The 17,860-nt window shown below is 38.4% G+C and overlaps 1 pseudogene; it reads left to right on the forward strand.

Annotated features, from left to right (window-relative positions):
- Positions 1–17,860, forward strand: part of LOC149228559 (uncharacterized) — a 169,056-nt pseudogene that overhangs the window by 137,613 nt on the left and 13,583 nt on the right.

Raw genomic sequence — 17,860 nt, forward strand, 5'->3', positions numbered from 1 at the left:
TTGTGGCCAGCAACAACCCCACTTTTTATTTAGTATTAGTAATAACGCTAAATAAATGGGGACCCTTCTAAAAACAAAAATAAACTAGCACCTATGTTTCCCTTGGAATAAAACACACTATCATGAGCTTAGGAAAAACATCCACAAACCTAAAATCTTAAGTATTATGATAAGTTTCAAATAAAATCGTTCTATTAACAATAAAAATCGCATTGCAAAAGGGTAAGGGAGGATATCATATAAACAAACTTTCGGAATTGCGAAAACGCGATGATGCGAGATTGCCCACCTTACAAACGTATTGCATATCATAGATTTCATATGTCGCAACCACCACTTAAGATAAAATATCCCGACCTTGTGATATGCGATAAAGCATCTCGCAAATCGCATCTTGCAGTCGCATAATGAAACGAATTATTGTTAATGAAAAGGATTAGCGATATTGAGATCTACGATATTGCGAAGAAAATCACAAAATCGCTCTATTGCAGATCAATAGGGCTCATTGTTCATTAAAATATTTCTCGTAATCTGATACCGAGTTATGGCCATTAATGTCAACTTAGTGGCTTATTGATGGCCATTTATGAGAAAATATTTAGATCTGATTGAAAGGTTGTTTCACGTAAGGTGATATATGTGATATGATTTCAAAATTAAAGAGCTTTCCCACACCTTATCACTTACCATTATTCGTTCCTTACTTTTGAATTTGCAGGAGTGGAAAGCAGAATAATATACAGACTAGTGTGCAAAACGTAATGGGAAAGAAGGGAAAAGCACTGGTTGCTGAGAAAACAGAGATGACTCCTTATTCACAGACACCTCCTGTACCAGAGAAGCCGACATATCCACTTGGGAAGGCATGTATAGCCTACTAGAAGAAGAAAACCCTAGAGTTATGGAAGTTACAGTTACAGCCGATGCACACGGGTCATCCGAAGCATCACTTACTGAACTTGCATGCTCATTCCTGCATCGCATAGCAGCAAGGCCTAAGACACTTCCCTATATAGACATGGTCAAGTGGGTATTAGACGACGCTGATATACCAGACAAGAAATTCATGTCTCAGGACCAGGAGCTTATTGGGTCATTTACCCCACAGGATTTAAGAATTATGTATCATTTACCAGAGCTGCAGGCTAGCTACAACAAGCAATTCGTGGAGAAATTCACCAAAGAAAATGAAGATTTGGTAGAATGTACCAAAAGCTGGTCAGCAAAGGAAGAACCATTAAAAAAGGACAAATATGGTATGTACAGTACTGGTTTCCTCTCCTCTCCATATTTTTTTGTTGTTGCAATGCTATGTAGGCTATTTGGAAGGCCTAATATCAACAATTTTTCATCCGAGTGGCTACCCCTATTAGATGCAACCACTAACGCCACTATTATGGATTGGGCCCAGATATTTTTTGCTAACTTAGCCTCTACCATTTGGAATTACCGGTCTAAAAGAACTCCCTCTTAGAGGATTTGTCCTCCTTTCTTTTTAGCTGCTTATGTTATGGATGCAATCTATTTTGTTCCTAGATTTCCTCTAATGGGTTGGAAGTGGACAATACAGAATCCCTTGCCTATTCACGTCTATCATAAGGAACTGTGGGATTCCCAGTTTATCCCATATTTTTACAGAATTTTTACCTCTTCACATAATGTTGTACAATAAAGACACCCTAAGATTTTCCCCCGAAGCTAAAGTTGATATTCTCCCTGTCGGAAGATGGTTTGGAGAAGAGTTTTTCACTTACTTCAAAGTATTTGGAAGCATTACTTCCCCTCATGTGCTACCCTTGTATGTTCCTGATAAGTTATTTGCCCGTGAAATTGCCTACCAGACCTGTAGGGTCAGAGGAATGAGCAAAGAATTGAAAGACAAGAAAAAGGCCATCTGGCCACAATATCATATGGCTTGTGGGGCCTTTTCACTGTTTGATTTAGGTCATGCCTTTAGAGAAGTAGACAACATGTTGAGTCTACGACTGTTTAAATTTCCAGGGAGACAATTCGATCCCTTTGATGTAATTAAGAATTTTACTACGGCTGTCAAGATAAAGGTATTCACTAAATAAGATGATCTCTTTGATGACATCTTCTAGCAGAAGAGCACACTAAAAAACATTTTGCATATGGCTCAAAGTCAATTTGGCCCAGCGGAATTTCAAGAATTCAAACTATACAAAGAGCAGAGATTAGCAAACATCTCCTTGGATAAGTTTCGTTTAGAACCAATAAGGAAGCCAACTCCCAGCATTAGTTTAAGTGGAAGCTTGGGTACAGACAAGTCCAGGTCTAAGTCTAGGAAAGAATCACCAAAACGCTCTAAACGGTCTGAGAATGACCATAATAAAAGTGAAGGTTCAGTCAGGGATACTGCCCAATCTAAAGAGCGTCTAGAGCAACAAATGTTGTCAACACCACAGGTGAAGGTTCCCTCTCCCCTCATCCAACCACCAAAACTAGTGAGAAATGAGCTGGAGAAAGAGTGGGAAACATTTAATGAATTAATCAATACTGAGGAGCAAAACATGAAGACACCTGAGACTACAACACAGACAATGACAGAAATTCTCATTGAAATAGTCGTCATCCAGAAAAGGAGCATCTTCCCATAGCCCCATCATCTGAAATCATGCTAAAGATAGAGGAGATCCCTCCTCTATATGTATTTTATAGTCCGCAGCACAAAGCAGTGATAAGAAGACAAAGAAAGAAATGAAAATTAGACAGCATGCTCTTGCTTGAGGCAGAGCAGCTAGATGTCCTCTGGCGAGACCCTATCACTGATCCTATAGAAAATTTGACTAAGTTATCCCAAATTACAAGAGCTTATGCTTCTGCTACTATCAGTAAAGTGCCCGAGGTTGTTGGTGGGGAAAAATGCCTATGCAGGACGATCCTATCCACCTAAGGTGTGACAGTGCCTTAGCAACAAACAGATACAACTATTATGGTTTCTTCCTTTATGAAATGTGAAAGAGGGGAGATCGATAGACTCACCGTTGTCTTCCATTTGTCCCTCGATCTAGATCCTCTTCTCTTTGGATGTTCACAGCTACTTGCCTCCTCGCTTGCTCAAGAGAACAGCTACTTGATTTCCACGAGATCACAAGAGAACAGCTACCTGTGACAAGAGAACAGCTACTTGCGACAAGAGAAGAACACAACACAAAGGCAAATATCCATATTCATAAATGATTCAGGATTAGAAGTAAATCAAATACACTAATGCAATCATACAAATACACCAGTATATAGGAGAAAACCAAGATAGCTTTATTGATTGATAACAAGGTTCAGGAAGAAATACAACCCAAAGGGCTCCAATCCAGCATCTCCTTCCCAGCAGAATGGAATTCCTTCCTCATCTCCCTTCAAAGCATTAAGCACCCAATGTTTCCAGTCTCAAACCAACAGCAATTCTTTGCAATAACAAAATTCCAGCCTCTAGATCTCATGGAGGAGAGATCTATATATAGTTATTTTGGAGAGAGGATGAGTCAGCTTGAGATCTGACTAGTGTCCTCTCCCTCTCTCAGTTATTGAGTCCACTTTAAGGTTCTTGCTTCCACTTGGAGATTTGGAACCTCTTACTCATCACCAGTCGAATTCCCTGAGGCAAGTGTCATTTTGGAAGCTTCCTGGGCATTGACACATTGAGGAATGAGACTGCCACTTGTCCAAACTTTCTCAGCGCAGGTAGCCTTTGTTGGAGTTGACATTCAACGCAGGTAGACAGTGGAGCAGTTGACATTCAGCGCAGATGCTCAGTGGAGCAGTTGACATGATCCTGAATTGACTTGTTTTTGAGTGGTTTCAGGTGGAGAACTTTTATGAATTGTTGTGGTTAGTTAGCCTTGTTCCTCTAGGGGTAGGAACAACATGTTTAGGGACTTTGGATCCCTTAGATTATGGACATTTCACGCTCAATGCTGTAAGGCACAAAAATGTCGATAACATTTGCCCCCTAAAGTATGAGGTCGTTTATCGGGTGAAATGCTTTATCCTGGAGGGTCCGAAGTTCATCCATTTGCTGGGAGGAGACCTGTAATAAGATACAATACAATACATTATTATTCATACTGTTTTCATGATCTAGCTGAGGCGGGCATTCCCATGCTCAGCTTTATAAATTCATCTTTGTACATAGAACAGACGATCGTCTGATGGTAGACTGATAATTTTGGCAAAATTATCATCCTTTGAGTAGGATGATCATCTGCTGCAATGATGTACATGTCAAATGTCTTTATCTTTCCTGAATATATATCGCAGCCCGGATGGATGAAACTACATCCGGGGTCTTCAAACTCGTTCGATCTTCACTCTAAGTACAAGTCAATCCATGTGAGAATTGTGCTGAAGTCGAACATGGAAAGACATCGCTTGATTACCGGTCAATGATGTAAACCGTTAACAAGCGCGAGAGGAATCACTGATAATGATAATGACCCTCAAGGTACTGCAGTACAATTCACGTGGTGTGAATAAAGGACTTGGCATCGAACACCACGCAAAATCTTCTGGTCGAAGGTCATTGATGTATACCTGTCGCCGGAAGTGAGAAACTTGCCATTGAGGCATGCAAGCTTCAAAGTACTGAAGGGGTTGTTCCTAGATCAACTTCTTGGATAATGAGCTGATGTCGACAAGAAGCGATCCTTCAAAGGAGGGCCTTGATGAATCCCACATCAGTGACATGGAATGGAGCTAATGATTTTAATGGAGGTGAAAACGATCTGTGACATATGATTCAGGGTGGCGGTCATGAATGGATGAAGGATAATGTATGGCAGTGGATGGGACCCGGTTGACTCTTTCTGAACGACTTCTCTTGAACATATGGCGACACTGATGCGACGGATTGGTAGCATTACCCCAAATATGGATGGTATGGCGAGACCATGGTGATGTGACCGGTGAATGAGACAACCCAACCCGATTGTGGTACGGAGGAAAAGTGTCATGTTCAAGAGCAACCTGCTACCATCAAAGTTTTCTCGATTTTCTCCCAATTTTTCCCTAGTCATTGCTGACCAGTACCTCTTTATTTTTGTCAAGCTTGAGGAGGATAACATATGTTTGTTCTATAACCTGCCCTTCGGGCAAGCCCATCACTATGTTTTAACGAGCCTAGCGATAGTGAAACTCGTTCTCGTCTAAAGACAAGTTTGTCGCTATTTAATAATTTTAACGAGTCTAACGACAAGGATAACTCGGTCCTTTTCATTTTTAGAGAGTCTGAAAAGGTACATAAAGTTAACTCCAAAATTCCTTTTTCGTCATCTAATCCCTTAAGTCCAAAAAAGTATAAAACAATACAGAAGGGATGAGTTTTCAATAGCTTTAACGAGCCGAACAAAACAAGCGCTCGATCTTTTTGTGCAATAATCCCTCAGGTCCAAAAAAGATTAAAATCTAGAGGAGGGATAGCTCTTCCTGTCCTTTAACGAGCTGGAAGGCCAAAACTCAGCAATATTTTCATATTTTACGAGTCAATTGAAAAGAGCTTAAATAAGACTCGTCTTTTGAGGAACGAGTGATAAATAGGGTTAGCAGCAGATTCCAAGTACAGGTTGGAATTTTCCGATCACGGCAGTGTCACAAGGATGGCTAGGTGAAATCACTCTTCGCAGCTGTTCCTCAAAATGGGTAAACAATCATATGGAGGTGAACGATCGACCAAATGAAAAGTGGAGGTGGCAGGTGCAAACACGACCAAGGCTTTAATGGCTGATGATATTACATTCACGGTGGTTATTTACCGGGTAGGTTCATTTTTTAGTTTAAAATGAGCTTAAACACTGGAGGAAACTTTTGCTCACTGCTTATATTTATTTTTTAACGAGCATGAAGACCGCGTTAAAACTGCTCGGATCTTGTGTTTATTTTTTAACGAGCATGAACTTTATGCTAAAACTGCTCGATTACCCAGTCATAAGATAAGAGTGTCTCATCAAGATTCTATTTTTTATGGAGCTTCATATCACTAAGCTTTTCTCCCCATCCTTTCTTTATGCAAGTTTGGAAACGACTAATCCTACGAGTTTATAGGGTTAGAGGTCCTAAAAATTTAAAAAATAAATAGTCGCCCCTTGCTTGCACTCCAAAAGGTTTGCATGCCCCCAGGTATAAAGTACGATTTCAAAGTTACCTCTACTTCAATTCCATCGAAACTTTCGTTTCACCGGGAGAGGCTTACCTCTTTCAGGTTACCCAAAGATTGTCTCGTTAATCTTTCAAACAAAACACTTCCTCAGCAATGTCTACCGAAATAGACAGAGCTGAGTGACGATACCCGCCCTCTCACATAACTTTGAAAAGAGAATCTTATTCCAGAACAACCCCTCTTCCAACAACAGACGGGGTACGGACTAGTCATATTCTCCCGCGGAAACCTACCCTATACCCAAAGTTTTCCTGCCGAAGCAGGCCAGGACGCATGCACCATGGGTTCCATTCATATCCTCCCGGATTACTTGCGCTCATCAGGAGGACGGACCGTGGGTTGAGACACTTCTTGCATGAATAGACCATTTAGGGATGGTATATGACTATTTGCGATGCGTGATCCGGGAAATGAAAGTTGGTCCACGAGCTTGACCACTCTTCCTTCATGCGGAAAACACATTACTCTAAAGAGTGAGGAGACAACAGCTCCCATGCAATATATATAGTCTCGTCCAAGGAGTAGGTTATAATCCAAGGGTCCTTGAACGACCATCACGTTCATTTGAATGGTCTTCCTTTTCAATGTTATAGGCACATTGAGGAGGATCCCTAAAGGTCGACTGGTTCCTTTATCAAAACCTGATAGATTTCTCATTTCAGGCAAAAGCACAGGTGAACCAAGCGCTTTCCAAGCAATAGAGGAAAGGATACTCACAGATGCCCCCTCATCAATGATAGTGCCAACCATTACCATTCTGTATATTTGACAAATAATTCTGAATGGTATACTGTTTGGCAACCAGGGTCTGCCTAGTTGGTTCCAATCAAAGGACACAACTAGGTTCCTTGGTGGTGGGACCGAATATATGGCCGGATATCGCTCTGACGAACTTCCTTCCTGCAATAAAGGAATGGTGGCATTGCCCCCTTGTTCATCAGAGTCAGTGCTGATGAAGAGAATCTGGACGGTGTCGTCTTTATTCTCCTCTGTGATGGTGTCATTCGAAGATGGAGCCTCTGAAGGCAAAACCGGGTCAACTGCCGTATCAACCTTTTGACTTTCGTCAGGCATGGATTCAGATGGTTCATCTTCAATGACAGGTGCTTCGGCTGACCACCTGGGCAGGTCAGCCGGATTCTCAACTAGTGAGGGACTTGGCAGGAGTTTTTGATATCCATGAGGGAGATGCGCTCGTAAAATCGGGCGATCTTCCAGAACTCTTTTTGCCTCGTCTAAGAAGGGACAACGGTGGATGGCATGATCGCCTTCACACAGTCTGCAGGGAAATTTAGCTTTCCCACTCTGTCCTGGGGCTTCACTCCCACTAGTTGATGGTGAGCAGTCGACATGGCTATCAGAGGTCGATGCTACCGAATTGTGCAAACGGGGCGACTAGTCCCTTAGTATCCGGGGGATACAAGGAGAATCTCTATGGAAGTGGTCTCCCTGGCATATGACGCATGGCAATTTAGGCCTTACGAGTTCTGTGTGTGGATTTTTGTTAGATGACACTTGTTTGCCCCCAATCGCCTTAGGCTCCTTCTTCTTCTTTTCTTTCTTCTTCTTCTCCTTCTTCTCCTTAGGAACCCGGTTTTTTGTTCGACCAGTTCTGTCAAGCGAAGAGGAAGGAGGGTAGGAAGATGAAGTGGAAGGCTGGGAGGCAACTCTTGTCTGATCTAACTGTTGACTCGACTGTTCAGGAATGGTGGTATTCTGAACGACATTGGTTGAAAAGAGCCAGACTGGTAGGCCAATTGTCAGTCCTGGAAGCGACAATGTGGCCATGTGGGGCGCACCAACATCTCCCCAAGAGGAGAAGGGACTAGGATTTCCACCAAGAGGAATTCCTTGGTTGGTGTGCTCTATCTTTTCAACCTAAAGATCAACGCAGGAATTAAAAGGGTGATTGTTCCGTTTAAAATAAATTTTAACAACGCTTTAGACACAACTTGCTTTTTCAGTTTTAAAGAGTCGAGAAAAAGCTAAATATGACTCTAGTCTCCTTCGTTGTTTTAACGAGCCCGAAGTGACAAATGCTCGGATGGACTTTTTCTGTTATAGAGTCTGAAAAAGGCCAAAAGAAACTGCTCTGGAGTTCTAGGCAGAGGGTGTGCCAAACTTTTTGCAAAACCACAGAATACTTTTTAAGGTACGGGCGGTCGATCTTCGTGAATGCTGTGTTCACTGCATTGCGATCAGTAGGGCGGCCAACACGGCTTCCTAAGGATAAAATATATATGCCTATAGGGGTCTCCCAATATATACGCAACGGTACGTGGGAGCACAATCCATACTAGCGCTATCGTCCCTCAGGAGGAATCACCCACCTTCCACGAGATCGACAGTCACTAGGCTTAACGACGCCGGAACACGTCTCTAGCCTAGACCTCTATGTTGTGCGTTATGTTACAAAGCGTTGTTAGGTTCATTCAGTTTATTTTAGGTTGATATTTTTAAAGTTTGCCTTTCAAGGTTCACCACGAGATGTATGATACAAATTCCTAAATGCAGTCTAAAGATGATAAGCAAGCTTTATTATCTTTTCAACTTTGAAAATCCTAGCTACTAAGGGAAAATAAAGACACTATCTTTTCTCAAAGAGCAATCAGCACACTCTAATGCACTTTTCCTAAATCCAACATGCAAACTATCAAATGCAAAATGCACAATGTAGGTGTTTGTTTTCCACTTTCTTAGTATTAATGCCTACAAAGAAAGCTTTTTGTACAACTTTGAATTTGCTTTTAAATGATCAATACAAACAAGTTCACTTTTTCGAAATCAGAGAGGGTAGAAGAGATCACACTACTTAACGATTTTCGAAATAAAGACTTGTTTTGACACTTCAAAAGAGACAAATTCAAACCAATAAGCAAAAGTAAATCTATAATAAATCTGCAAACAGCCAATGAACTCTCTTCTAAGATCACAATCAATCAGATCTGAATCAAAGGCTACAGGATGACTACTTTACTCATGCAAAGGAGAACTATAAATGACGCCACAAACACATAAAAACATTCACAGTCTTTTTGTACAAAAGGAGGCGGAATCTAAGCAAAGAAAAGGAGCTATCAGACTGGTACCTATGCTGGTTAAAGGCTGCAAAAACCAGAGATCAAAACAGGGCAACAGACAGCAGAGAACCCCAGCTGCACAAGGCTAAACTGGTTCAGCGCAAGTCCAACACGGTGGAGTTGACATTCAACGCAGGTAGCCTTCACGGGACCTGCGTTGAAATGCAGACTGCCTTCACAGTGTCTGCGCTGAAGGAGAAACTCTCGTTTCCCTTGGGTTCTGGGTCATAAAATGCTCAAAAATCAACTGTTTCAGGCCAAATCAGAAACACAAGCAAGGTATAAACAGAGGGATGCTTTGAGAGGGTACTAAAGACTATCACAAAGGATCATCAAATCATTTTTGGATCCATTGTTCAGATCATAGACAAGTCCAACAACTGGATCAAAGCAACAACTTTCTACTTTGCATCTGGGAAAGATGCAGTTCGATAGTTGCTGTCAAGTCTATGAAGTAAACAAATGACAGAAACACAAATGAAATGAATAAACAAATTCTCCCCAGCGGAGTCGCCAATTTGTTGTGGGGAAAAATGCCTATGCAGGACGATCCTATCCACCTAAGGTGTGACAGTGCCTTAGCAACAAACAGATACAACTATTATGGTTTCTTCCTTTATGAAATGTGAAAGAGGGGAGATCGATAGACTCACCGTTGTCTTCCGTTTGTCCCTCAATCTAGATCCTCTTCTCTTTGGATGTTCACAGCTACTTGCCTCCTCGCTTGCTCAAGAGAACATCTACTTGATTTCCACGAGATCACAAGAGAACAGCTACCTGTGACAAGAGAACAGCTACTTGCGACAAGAGAAGAACACAACACAAAGGCAAATATCCATATTCATAAATGATTCAGGATTAGAAGTAAATCAAATACACTAATGCAATCATACAAATACACCAGTATATAGGAGAAAACCAAGATAGCTTTATTGATTGATAACAAGGTTCAGGAAGAAATACAACCCAAAGGGCTCCAATCCAGCATCTCCTTCCCAGCAGAATGGAATTCCTTCTTCAGCTCCCTTCAAAGCATTAAGCACCCAATGTTTCCAGTCTCAAACCAATAGCAATTCTTTGCAATAACAAAATTCCAGCCTCTAGATTTCATGGAGGAGAGATCTATATATAGTTATTTTGGAGAGAGGATGAGTCAGCTTGAGATCTAACTAGTGTCCTCTCCCTCTCTCAGTTCTTGAGTCCACTTGGAGGTTCTTGCTTCCACTTGGAGATTTGGAACCTCTTACTCATCACCAGTCGAATTCCCTGAGGCAAGTGTCATTTTGGAAGCTTCTTGGGCATTGACACATTGAGGAATGAGCTTGCCACTTGTCCAAACTTGCTCAGCGCAGGTAGCCTTTGTTGGAGTTGACATTCAACGCAGGTAGACAGTGGAGCAGTTGACATTCAGTGCAGATGCTCAGTGGAGCAGTTGACATGATCCTGAATTGACTAGTTTTTGAGTGGTTTCAGGTGGATAACTTTTGTGAATTGCTGTGGTTAGTTAGCCTTGTTCCTCTAGGGGTAGGAACAACATGTTTAGGGACTTTGGATCCCTTAGATTATGGACATTTCACGCTCAATGCTGTAAGGCACAAAAATTTCTAATACAGAGGTACAACTATTGCTTAAGGATAGGGAGGAAAAAATCCTAGTTTTGCAACAACAGTTATAGTAGGCTAGCGCTAACCAGGAAGCTGAAGAGAAATTAGAAAAACTACAATAGGACTTTCAACAAATGCAGCTGGGATATCAAAGCAATTTGGCCAAAAAGGAACATCAATTATAGGCCATGATAAAAATGCATCAAGATGACCCCAAACTCACAGAATTTGTCTCAGAAACCCTTGCCTTGAATGACCAACTCTTGCAACAGCAAGAGGAACTCTGCCAAAGAATATCGCAATGGAGTTCCCATTGCAAGATGAGAGACAAAATTACCAGTCAATTCATGGATTTATGACTCGGCTATGATTTGATTGATAAGAAAATTTCTGATTATTTGAAATGGTAGGAATCAGAGGAAGGCAAGAAAGCGGGCTTGCTCAGAATCAATGAATCCCATAAAGAGATTTTGTTCAACAAGTGGGATGCACAGATTAAAAAGGCAGAACAAGCAGCGGAAGAAGTAGCGATGACAACGAGCAATGTCATTGATTGTGTCAATGAAAATCTGCATAGAGCAAACCTAATATCAAAAACCGCTCCAGAATTTCTCCCAAAAGCACAGCAACTGCAGACAAGCTGGAGACAGAGAGTTGAAGTAAGGGCAGAGTCAATTAAGAAGTTAACTAAGTTGAATTGGGACTCTTACTGGCAATACTTGGTTAAATCGCACAGTCAATGCATGACTCTGAAATGCCTTAAAATTCTGCCGAAAAGATAGCGCCAGCGCTTGCCGATTTTGTTTTCATAAGACAACTAAAATAAGAGGTCGACCAACTGATGCTCCTAAAGTTGATGTTGAATGCTTGCAATCAAAGAGAACAGATGCATAGTTAATTTTTCATATACAGTTTTAGTTTCAATTTTTATTTATTTTTGCCTTGGATGAGGATGGTCATTTAAACCTCCTCCTATATTTTTGTAATAAACTATTTTTAGTCTTTAGTTAGTAGTATTTTAACCCCTCTCATGCATTTAGAGAGGGGTTCAGAATTTTTTCAAAAGCATTTCTTCAGAACATGCACTTCTGCACCCTCTAAGGAGGTTTTGATGAATGAATGGAACAAGATTTATTGATATCTGTGTTTAATGTCTGCTACTGAAATGCACTTTTGTACTCTTAGTAGATGTTGAATTCTGAGAAGATAAATCTATATTGTTGAAGCTCATGAGTAGGACTTGTTATCAATGGTACTTTTATCTCTTAATGATTTCTACTTATGTGTCAAGTAATATGTTATGTTCAGTTGTTTATATATGAAAGCTTGAATGTTTAAGTTATCATTTGGCACTTTTGTACGGTGGTGACTATTCTGTTTATGCTTAATGTATGAATAACTTATTATGCAATATGTTTCTCACAATTGTTTTGGCTAATTTCTTATACGAGACAATTCACTTTTAATGAATTCTTTTCTTGTAGCAATTGAATGATATTTATTACCAATTGCTGTTAGAAACTATTTTAGATCGCATAAGTGAAGAGTTAGTCCCAGGATAGTTTAGAATTAGATGTTTTTGTTCATTAGAATAAAATTGCATGTTTTAGATTAGAATTAGATTAAAATAATTTTGTTTAGAAAATTTTAGAAAAGGAAACATCAACCCTTAGCTTCATCATAAAAAAATTGGGAAACTAGTCCCATTATCCCCAGTCGGACCCACCATCCCGAACGGAAAAGGAGCTGCTTTCAAGGTCTGGACCGGGTGGGTATCCCTCTTGTTGTAGACCTAATTTTTGGGGCTTCAACATATTTGGCACTAGAAGGAGGGCCCGAACTGTGAATGGCTAGTAAATCTAAATCGAAATACCATTCTGAGAGTAAATTTCCCTCAACATCTCCCCAAACTTCTCCATCGCATTCCAAGTTTTTAAATCCTAAGCGAGAAGTTGAGAAAACAACAACCACTACCATAAACCCGAATATTTCAAATAGATCTACTATCGAACCTCCTGAAGTTGAGTCTTTGATCCATAAACTTCAAGGATTTTATATATCACCACAAAAATATGAATTATCTCGAGGTAGTGTGACCTCGTAATACAATCCTTCTCATCCTCTTACCAGACTACAGAGTGAAAAGTTTGGTATCGAACCAACTGAATTACCTCTGCCTAAAAGGAAAAGAGCAAGGAAGACACCTCAAGGGTCTAATAGTGAGACTCTTTCATCATCATAATCCATTTCATCTTCTCCATTGCGAAGTCAACCATTCACTCCCCCACTCCAAATTGTTGTACAACAGGGTAATGGAACTTCAACATCTGCTTCTCAACCATCTGGAACTGTAATATTCACTTCTTCTCATCCACAAGGAACTTCGTCTGCACTTTCCTCTGTTAGTAGTTCAACGATGGCTCAAAACCCATGGAACAATCAAAGGGCAGTCTCAATGCCTGCGCCCTTGAGTCAATTACCAACCCATCCTGAAAAATGGCTCCCTAAGTTTAATCTTGAGGCAGGCATGCTAGTAGAAGAACACAAATAACTTTATGTTATCGATAAATTTAAATGGGGTTACAAATGAAGATGTTGTTGTTAGACTTTTTCCTTATACTTTACAAGCAGGAGCCGGATCTTGGTATTTTTCATTACCATTAGGGTCTATTACTAGTTGGAACATTTTCCAAGAACAATTCTTGACAAAATTCGGTGATGATAGATCTATGACAATATTGATCAATGATCTATTGAATCTTAAGACTTAATCAAGAGAACCTATCAAATATTTTAACTCGCGTTTCAACAAGCTTTTGAATAAAATCCCAACTGCTTTCAAGCCTAGCGAAGAAGTTCGAAGTGAATGGTACATATTTGCTCTACCATTGAACATAGCAATATTTTTTGATGGGGCTGCCAAGACAACATTATCCGACAACATGAAGGAAGTGATAGCGGTAGAAAAGCATATCTTAGCTTTAGAAAAGAAAAATGTTGTTGAGGAAAGAAAATCTAAGAAGGTTACTTTTAAAGATGACCCTAAGAAAAAACAATCTAAGGACCCATTTGATTTAGAAGGATTGCAAAAAGTTTTAAAAACCATGTCTAACGAAATGGTTGACATTAAAAGACAAGTAGCAAAGAATTCTTCTAAGAAACCCTACAAGCCTTATAGAAAAAATCATTCAACTGATTCAAAGCCTCCTAATGCTATAACGAATGCAGAATCAGAAGGAGAAGAAGAGGAAGTTTCCAATGAAGAATTTATTGATGAAGATGAAGTTGTAGAACTACAGGGAATGTGGGACTTCATTCTTCCAAATGAAGAGGATCACTAGGCATCACCAGTCAATACCAAAAGTAGAAATCAATTTGATCCTCCACAGCCTAGTTCTAAACAGAAGAACGTAAGCTCGATATCCAAGGATAAAGTCGCAGGTAAGAAATCATCACCAAAAGTGACTCAAACAAGCCGAGTCCAATCCGATTCATAAACTCCATCTAAAACACTGATTGTTTCTAATGAGATGGAGTATAATATCACTGAAGACATGAAGAAGACTAGGGCTAACATTACTTTTCATGAATTGAGAAAATTAAAACATCAATAGAAATTACTTTTGAAAGAGTTACATGCAATACCCGTTTCACCTCTTCCTATTGTTGTAATCTCACAAGCTTCTCATGAGATGGGAAGACCTCCAACTAATATGGAAAATAAAGTTGACTCAAATGATATTGCTTTAATTTGAGGTAGGTCAAAATCCCATACTCCTCCATTCCTTCTTACTTACGAAATTTTCAATAAAAACTTGCATAATCGTTTGGTAGATTTAGGAGCTTCATCTAATATTTTGCCTAAAATAATTTGTGCAAAGTTAAATGTCCAAACTCAAAAATTTGCAGTACGCAGAGTTTAGCTGGACCGATCACTGGTTGAAGTAATTGGTGAACTAAATCAAGTGACCATAAGGCTCTCATCGAATCCAAAGGTATGCCAAGTTATTGATATTTTAGTAGCAGGCATTCCTGAATTCTATGGTTTAATTCTTAGCAGGGATTGGTCTGAAAAACTTCATGGATACCTTGCGACTGACTGGTCACAGATGTGGCTCCCTTACAATGGTAAACCAAATCAGATAAAGGTTGAGCGAGAAGGACATCAAAGATACATAGTGACAGAACTGGAAGGAGAAAATGAACCTATAGCATACTGCAATAATATAATTGGCAACTATTCTGTTGACTCTTTCTTAGGAAATTTTAATGCTCATACTTCACCTTATTTAGAACATTTTGTCTTGTCTCAACTAGAAAAATTTTCTTAGACAAATAGTTCTAAATGCGTTAATTTTGTAGATAGTCCTGTAAATAACTCTTTGTTTTGGAAATTATTTTTTAACGGTTTTAAGTCTAATGATGGAGCAGGAGCAGGATGTGTATTAGTCAGTCCAAAAGAAAATAAAACCATGCTAACCTGCAGACTCGAGTTCAATTGCACAAACAAAACTGCAGAATATGAAGCTTTAGTGCAAGGGCTGTACAAATCAATTGGAGTAGATGTCAAATATCTGCAAGTCTTTGGAGATTTCGAGATTGTTATTAGATAGGTACGAAAAACTGTACATTGTCTATTAGGTAATTTAAAGAATTATCAATCTTTAGTACAAGACCTAACTGAACATTTTATAGCATTCAATATTTCATCCATTCCCATACTCCAAAATGTTAATGCTGACCTCCTGGCTAATGTAGCTTCCAAGCTCATTCCCTCATAAGACTTTAGCCCAGACATATTCTCAATCAAGTTAATAAAGATTCTTCGGCGAAAATCACATGGAATATCATTTGTCGACGCGTTTCGAACCAACCAGTGTGGTTCATCGTCAGGTCAAGTTGAAGAAACAGATCAAGCTCATCATGTTAAATAGTCTAATCGGAGCCTCCAACAACTATCTTTTCTAACGGCTAGTTTGACTCAAGGACAGAGGTCAAAATTATTATATTCGTTTAATTTTGTTTAAAGACATAATTATTAATAATTATTAATAATTTAACGGAAAGTTAGTTGAATAAATGGCCTTATAGAATACCTAAAAATTAATATAGAAAATCTTCCGCGTTGGCTGAACATGCTGAGAAAACCAATCATCATGTTTGTATTGAAGAGGCCAGTGTTATTGCTAAGGTTTCGCATTTCCATCATCGAAAATTCAGGGAAGCGCTTGAGATTGAAAAGAGACCAAGCAATCTCAATAGAGACGATGGTTGGAAAGTCAGTAGGTGTTGGGTCCCTGCCCTCTCGTCCTAGTCGTTTTTCATCCTCTTTGGTTTTTTTTTTTTTTTTTTTTTTTTTTTTTTTTTACTATTATTTTATTTATTTTGATCTATTTTTTATATATATATAATTATTTTTATTTATATATTAAAATTTTATTTATTTATTTTTATTTTTTATCTATTTATTTTTTAATCTATTTATTTTTATTTAACTAATTTATTTTATTTATTTTAATTTTAGTGTGATTTCTATTTTTGTTTTCTCCTTTCTTTCTATTTCTTCTGATATTTCAAGGCCTTCTTATTTTGAGGTCCTTCTTATAACTATTTTTGTTCCTTTTATTTTTAACTAATTTTGGGTCCTTTTTTACCTTTTTGTAGTAATTAGCATACATTCTTTAAGGATTCTTCTAAATAATATTATTTTATTTATTCTTTTTATTTTATTGAGGCAATTACCTTTTCATAAGGTCTTTTTCCTATTAACTTATGGTAATTAACTTTGATTTCTAACCTAATTTCCTTTTATTTATTAATGAAATTTAATTAAAATTATTATTTTAGGTCATTTATTTAACTAGCTGCCCTTTAAATTATTAATCAACTTATAATTTTTAATGATTCTTTTAATTAATATTATTCTATTGAAGCATTTACCTTTTTCATAAGGTCATGTATTTAACTAATTTCCCTTAACTTATGATAGTTAGCCTTGATTTTTGAACTTAATTACCTTTTATCTATTAATAAAATTTAAATAAAATTATTATTATTATTTTTATATTAATAAAATTTAAATAAAATTATTATTTTCTATATTAATTTTTAGGTATTCTATAAGGCCATTTATTCAACTAACTTTCCGTTAAATTATTAATAATTTTTAATAATTATGTCTTTAAACAAAATTAAACGAATATAATAATTTTGACCTCTGTCCTTGAGTCAAACTAGCCGTTAGAAAAGATAGCTGTTGGAGGCTCCGATTAGACTATTTAACATGATGAGCTTGATCTGTTTCTTCAACTTGTCCTGACGATGAACCACACTGGTTGGTTCGAAACGCGTCGACAAATGATATTCCATGTGATTTTCGCCAAAGAATCTTTCTTAACTTGATATGGATCACAGAAGCCTGAACTCTATTATATTCTCAATCAAATTGATCTTTAGGCCCTCCATCCCTGATAATGTTACCAACTAGAGAATTTTTAATGATGATCCTGATATTGTAAGTTTCCCGACATCAGAAGAATCTTACACTAATCAGATAAATGAAGACCAACATGACGAGTAGTTAAAACAAGAGAGCACTAATAATGCCATACCAAAATCTGTAGTCAAGTTGGAAGACCTATACGATTTGAAAGACAGATTCAAAAGGTCTACCAATTCAAAACTTCAGAGTTCAACTCTGAACTATGAATTAGTAAATCTAGGAACAAACACTAAGCCACAGAATATCAACTTAGGTCTTGGCCTAGCCCCAGAAGAAAAATTAGCATTTGTTCGACTCCTGAAACAGTATAAAAGTGTCTTTGCCTAGAATTACGATGACCTTAAGATTACGACACTTCAATCATTCAACATACTATCCCGATGATAGCTAATGAAAAACCTGTCCAGCAAAAGCTGAGGAAGCTCCATCCTAATCTGGAAAGTAAAATTAACTCTGATCTCAATAAATTGTTGAAAGCCAAAATTATTTTTCCCGTTCA

Source organism: Pinus tabuliformis, chromosome J (genome assembly GCF_031772625.1).
Source record: "Pinus tabuliformis cultivar Carrire ecotype Pingquan chromosome J, CPIR1, whole genome shotgun sequence".
Lineage (NCBI taxonomy): Eukaryota > Viridiplantae > Streptophyta > Pinopsida > Pinales > Pinaceae > Pinus > Pinus tabuliformis.